The sequence below is a fragment of the Haliotis cracherodii genome, unplaced genomic scaffold, assembly GCF_022045235.1.
Source record: "Haliotis cracherodii isolate W230 unplaced genomic scaffold, xgHalCrac1.p SCAF_14, whole genome shotgun sequence".
Taxonomy (NCBI): Eukaryota; Metazoa; Mollusca; class Gastropoda; order Lepetellida; family Haliotidae; genus Haliotis; species Haliotis cracherodii.
In genome coordinates, this window is record NW_027266269.1 from 29,905,010 (window position 1) to 29,911,988 (window position 6,979).

Here is a 6,979-nt window from a genome sequence, read left to right on the forward strand (position 1 = left end):
AAGCTAAATTCACCATACTAATATCGTCTCCTTCTCGGCGGTTGATGAAGCTTATAAGTGGAAGTCAAAAAGAAATACTTCTGTTTTGCAGCGTTAAACCCAACTCACTCCCTCACTCATTTATTTTTTAAAATTACATTTTTCAATTTTGGTGAATATACACGGAGATGGATTTCTACACTTTATAATGATATCAAATCTTGTATTGTTATTGGTAAAACATCTGCATGGTTTAATGTTGAAAGAGGTTGTCGTCAAGGTGATCCTTTGTCTCCATATATATTTCTATTTTGTGCTGAGATTCTTGCAGGGTTGATGAGGAAAAATTAAGATATTTATAAGAACACAGTTATGACACAGTAACTATATGCTGACAATACAGAGTTTATTCTTGATCGCTCTCAAACGTCCTTTGAGGCAACTGTAGATACAGTTAACGTATTTGCTAAAATGTCAGTATAAAAGAATAACTTTGAAAAATCCCAAGTTGTTTGGATTGGGTCTCAGAAAAATCCCACAAATGTTTTACCTCACTTGCATCTATACCCAAGGTTTTGGGTATAAAGTTATCCACTAATATAATAGAAATTCCTCATCTAACTTTTCTGGAACGTTATTTGAAATTGAACAGGGGCACGGGTCGCCCAGTCGTCTAAGGCGCCACGATTCGCTGTGCAGAGTTGCGACCCTTGGGCACGCCAGAAACATATGATTGTGGGTTCGAATCCCTGTTCGTCCCGATTGAGTTTCTAGGTTTGTCAGCACCATACCCATGCTCTTGGGTTTCACCGAAGTGGTAAACGCCTGAGACCTGCATCACTTCGGGCTTTCCTCCCACATTAAGCTGACACGCCGTGATATAACTGGAATACTGTTAAAAGCGGTGTTAAACCCAACTCACTCACACTAAAATGAACACACAATTAATACAGTAAACTACGCTTATAACGAACACGCTTATAACGAACTGACCGATATAACGAACTTACTTTTAGTCCCGTCCATTTGTTGTATATATGCTGATATATGTTTATAACGAACTACGATTATAGGGAACTAAACTTAGTCGCCCCTTTGAGTTCGTTATAACCGTAGTTTACTGTAGATGGATGGGGAGAATTACGACACAACGTGGTGGGCTTGCTGTTATAAAATCATTGCTTGTTTCCATGTTGATTTATCTTATTATGAGAACAAAACCCCAAAGGAGATTTTCTGAAGCAGTTACATTAAAAAATTGTTTAAATTGTAGATTGAAAAAATAGATAAAGTCAAAATGCAATATGTAAATCTGTCAAAGAGGGAAGTATGATTGATATTGACATGGATGAGATAATTGGATGAGATGATTGGCGGGTGTTAATCTTCGTAACATATGGAAAAATCTTTTATTTTCGTCTCATTTCTCAAAAAAGATCTGATTTTAAGAAAAAAAAAGGCTAGAAAGATCAAAAATAACTTTTGGAAGGACTGTTCAGTGTCATTTGGTAAGTTTTCTTCCAAAGTACACAATATAACGTTGCCAAGTTTATTGCTGACCAATATTTTATAATCCTAATATAACAGTTGTCAGAATATCTTTCTTTCACGCGCACTGGTTTGATCAGTCAAATCATGGATGCTTTAAATAATCAAGGAGATTACCTCCGCTAAGCTGATTTTAAAGAAAGGTTTGGTATTGAGATTTCCTTTTCTCAGTACTTTGGAGTTATACAAGCTATTAAGACATATTTGAAATCTTTATCACTTTTAAACTTTGAAAAGTTTTTAAACTTGGATGACAATAATTATGTTAGACAAAATATTTAGTGTTAAAAATGGTTCCAACGTTTATTTTTTATACTGATGTCCAAGGAAACTACACCAACTTCGCAAAACAAATGGAATATACATTTCGATGAAACTAGACTGAGAAGAGATATATTGGAATACTTTTTCAACAACTAGAGATAAAAGGCTGGGGCCGTTTCAATACAGAATTATTCATAGAATTCTCAAAACCAGCCTTTTTTCGTAAAATCAAAATGCGATCAAATGATCTATGTACTTTTTGCATGTCAGAAACCGAATCTACTGTACATTTGTTCTGTGAGTGTGAAGCATTTTGGGAATCCCTGACGGATTGGTTGAAAGGTAAATGTTCTCATATATATATATATATATATATATATATATATATATATATATATATATATATATATATATATATATATATATATATATTACCGTATTCGACGTAATAAGCGCCCAGGACGCTCTCAAAATTAGAAATAGGGGGCTCTTATTAGAATATTATTAGAAAAAAACAGAGTTGAAAGATAAGTTTCGTGGCTTATGCTGACAGCCTGAAGTGTTTATGTACGACAGATATATTTTTCCAGAATTTAATTGCCCATAATTAAGGGTGCATATAACACACGAGTGCGTATTATACACGAATAAATAAGTCTTGTGTACATTGATAAATCGGAAGGGGTGCTAATTGGGATTGTTCACTAGCCAATATATTAGCAATTGTCGCCGTGGGCGCTTATTAGAGCGGGGGCGCTTATTACGTCGAATACGGTACCTTAATATACATGACCCGGAGTTTATATTAATTAGTTGTGAAAATACTGTTGACACTGACAGTCTTGGACTTCATGATATTATTTGCCAAATATTTTATTTATTAATGCAAGATGAAGGATATTCCACTTAACTTAAACAATTTCAAACGAGGATTACATTTTCGTAACATATTGAAAAATGTATTCATTACCATTTTTATTCACAATGACTACACCCGTGAACATACGGGTCAGAATAGATACTCAGCAACCCGTGCTTATCGTTATAGGCGTCTAACTTGTTGGTGCATGTCATCGTATCCCATTTATGTGGATCGTTGCTTATGATGTCAATCCAGGATTGTCAGGTCCAGACTCGACTATTTACAAACCGCCGTCATGCAGCTGGAATATTGCTGAGTGCGGCGTTTAACAACAAACAAACTTGGAATCATCCGGGCGATAGGTAACCACAAAAACATGCTGCTACTGTTATGCTGGGTATACAGCAAGCCTCACTGAACACTCGAGTGGTCTGTCTCTCAGTCCCCAACTATATCATGTTCCCTTCTATCTTGTCCTTATACAGCCAAGTCCCGTTAATCCGACATGGTTGATTGCATATGATTATGTCGAATTAACGAGTATGTCGGATAAACGAAATTAAGCAGCATTAACGTTGGTGATCGAAAATCGAACAACTAAATAAAAGATAACGATACAATAAATAATAAATAAAATGAAAATAAATAATAAAATAAAAAAGGAAAAAGAAGTTTCATATAGCTATGTTACATTGTTAGCGGAATGTGTTTTCTAACATTGCGATCTCTGAAGCTTAACACAAAGCTACTGTGTGTGTGTGTGTGTGTGTGTGTGTGTGTCTATCTGTCTACATTTTTGTGTGTGCGTCTGTGTGCGTGTTTGTCTGTGTGTGTCTGTCTGTCTGTCTATCTGTGTGTGTGTTTCTCTGTGTGTATCTGTGTGTGTCTGTCTTCCTACCTGTGTGTATGTCTTTCTCTCTGTGTGTGTCTGTGTGTGTGTCTTCCTACCTGTGTGTATGTCTTTCTCTGTGTCTCTGTGTGTGTGTCTTCCTACCTGTGTGTGTGTGCGTGTGTGCGTGCGTGCGTGCGTGCGTGTGATGGAACTATTTACCAACAGTAAAACGACATCATTATCACACTGACATCACAACAAGAATCAGACGTGGGTGTTAACATATACTGTTTGTGTGTGTGTGTGTCTTTGTTGTGTCTGTCTGTCTATCTCAGTGTGTGACTGTCTTATGTATGTCTGTGTGTGTCTATCTGTGTGTGTCGCTGTCTGTCTATTTGTGTGTGAGTGTGTGTGTGTGTATCTGTGTGTGTATGTGTCTGTCTATTTGTGTATGTGTCTGTGTGTGTGCGTCTGTCTATCTGTATTTTGTGTTTGTCTGTGTCTGTGTGTGTGTCTGTCTATCAGTGTGTGTGTGTTTCTCTGTGTGTGTGTATATTTATGTGTCTATCTGTGTGTGTTTGTGTGTCTTTCTCTGTGTGTGTCTGTTTGTGTGTCTATGTCTGTCTATCTGTGTGTGTCTGTTTCTGTGTCTGTGTGTGTATTTGTTTGTTTGTCTATGTGCATGTTTGTCGTTCTGTGTGTGTCTGTGTGGGTGTGAGTGTGTGTATATGTGTGTGTGTGTTCTGTCTACCTGCGTGTGTGTCTGTGTGTGCGTGTTTGACTGTGCTTGTGTGTGTGTGTGTTTGTCTGTGTTTGTGTGTGTCTGTCTATTTCTGTGTGTGTGTCTTTCTAGCTGTGTGTGTGTGTGTGTCTGTGTGCGTGTTTGTCTCTGGGTACGTGTGTGTGTCTGTCTATCTCTGTGTGTGTGTGTGCGTGTGCGTGTTTGACTGTGTTTGTCGGTGTTTGTGTGTGTGTGTGTGTGTCTGTCTGTATTTCTGTGTGTGTGTCTTTCTATCTGTGTGTGTCTGAGTGCGTGTTTGTTTCTGGGTGTGTGTGTATGATGGAACTATTTACCAACAGTAAAACGACAGCACGTCACACTGACATCACAACAACAATCAGACGTACAACCAACCATACACCGCATCCATCTACCCATCTGTCCTATCACCTATATGATCAAACACACATTCGCCACAAACATTATAATCTTCACTAAGGACTTAAGCGTACTTGTTCTAACAACACAATGAATCTCACCTTCTATAGTCAACGAGTAGTGTCCATGAGAGTTGACATTCACACATGCACGCGTGCCTTCCAGAGTTGCCATATAGAAAGTCGCCCTTTAGAGACTTGTCCCCCTAGAAAACTTCTCGTCCTTTTTCTTGCGTTGAGTGTAGACTGTTGTACAAGAGTTGTATTCTTTACCATTATCAAAGCATTTGCCAGAGCGAATCTTCTTATTGTAGACATATTTTTATTTATTTTTTTAATAGATAAATACAACGGGAAATAGAAATCGTAGATCATTATCTATTGTATGCGTGTGGATGTCATGGTAACAGGTTGTTTACCATCACAACGTTTGTACTGGCTCACAAAGACCTACACGTGGTACTTGAAAGACGCCAATCAAATTTACCCGAGTCTGCAGTTGCTTTTGAAATTTTACTTTGCCAAAAATGATTGTATACTACTGAAAAAAAGTTAAACATTTTCTCTGGCCAGGACACTGCATGTCATGACCAATTAATATTGACCATGGTAATATGAAAGAATCGGTTTTTCTGTAACTTTGCTTGGGGTGTTTATTACACCGGAACACTGTATCACGTTATTGTGTACATGCTCCTATTTTGTTCCCGAGACATGGTCGAAGATAATATGAAGTATTTGAACTAGTGGAAATATTACATAACCTTTCAGTAGACAGTTGCGTATTGTTTGTATGCTTCACGGGCTTTCTTACATCGTCGTGCCGCATGACAGCCCAATAACTACATCACCAGTTTGAGAAATAGATATGGACGTTTTATGTCCATGTGTACATATAGGCGCGTTAATTGTGGGGAAACATTTAACCCTCTCTCTCTGCTGTAACCCTCTATGTATTGCCACATGCATATTTTGACAGTGAAAGGGGGCATAAGACAGCAATTTCGCTGTTGTTCGGAGTTGCCTCCCTTCGGCGTTACAGGATTCGATGGTCATGGCCGTGTTAGCATCCCAAGTTGTCCCTGATTACGAACCTTGGTTTAAACCCCCAAATCCCTTTTCATCAACATTATGTTCTTCCACGCCATCTTTGGTTTGTCTGTTTGTTTTTTAAATCTTCACTCAGCAATATTCCAGCTATATGACGGCGGTCTGTAAATAATCGAATCTGGACCAGACAAACCGGTGATTGACATCATGAGCATCAATTCACGCAATCGGGATACGATGACATGCATCAACCATTCAGCGAGTCTGACCACCCGATCCCGATGCGCCTCCTAAGACAAGCATAGTCGTCTCTTACGGCAAGCATGGGTTGCTGAAGACCTATTCTACTCCGGATCTTTACGGATCACGCCATTTACAAGGATCATGTTGGTCTATGTGTGAGGGCAAGGTCAACGTCCGGGCCTATGCCGGTTTTATAAAATAAGTTGAGGTGAAGTGAAAAATGGGGTTTAACGTCGCGTCCAAGATAATTGCAATTATAAAACCACTCGTATACTATCCAGTAAATCACACCTCCAATGTGTGTGTGTGTGTGTGCATGCGTGCGTGCGTGCGTGCGTGTGTGCGTGTGTGTTAGTATTAGTCCGAACTAATGCCGATTTTATAGTGCTAGCCCACTGAGATACCATGCCGCAGTTTAACATGAATACCCCACACAGACACAGTATACTGACTCCGAGCCGACCAGACCTTGTTTTAGCCCGTTAATGCCGAGCGCCAGACAGGGTAACAACAAGTACCATCTTTTAACGTCTTTAATTTGGTATTACACGGTCGGCCACTCTACCACTACTCCACGGAGACGGTCCGGAGCTACATAATCACTCATCATTTTCGTGATGATAATGTGGTCCATACACCACATCCATCTACCCATCTGTCCTATCACCTATATGACCAAACACACATTCGCCACAAACAGTATAATCTTCACTAAGGACTTAAGCGTACTTGTTCTAACAACACAATGAATCTCACTTTCTATAGTCAACGAGTAGTGTCCATGAGAGTTGACATTCACACATGCACGCGTGCCTTCCAGAGTTGCCATATAGAAAGTCGCCCTTTAGAGACTTGTCCCCCTAGAAAACATCTCGTCCCTTTTCTTGCGTTGAGTGTAGACTGTTGTACAAGAGTTGTATTCTTTACCATTATCAAAGCAATTGCCGGAGCGAATCCTCTTATTGTAGACATATTTTTATTAAAATTTTTAATAGATAAATACAATGGGAAATAGAAATCGTAGATCAGTATCTATTGCATGC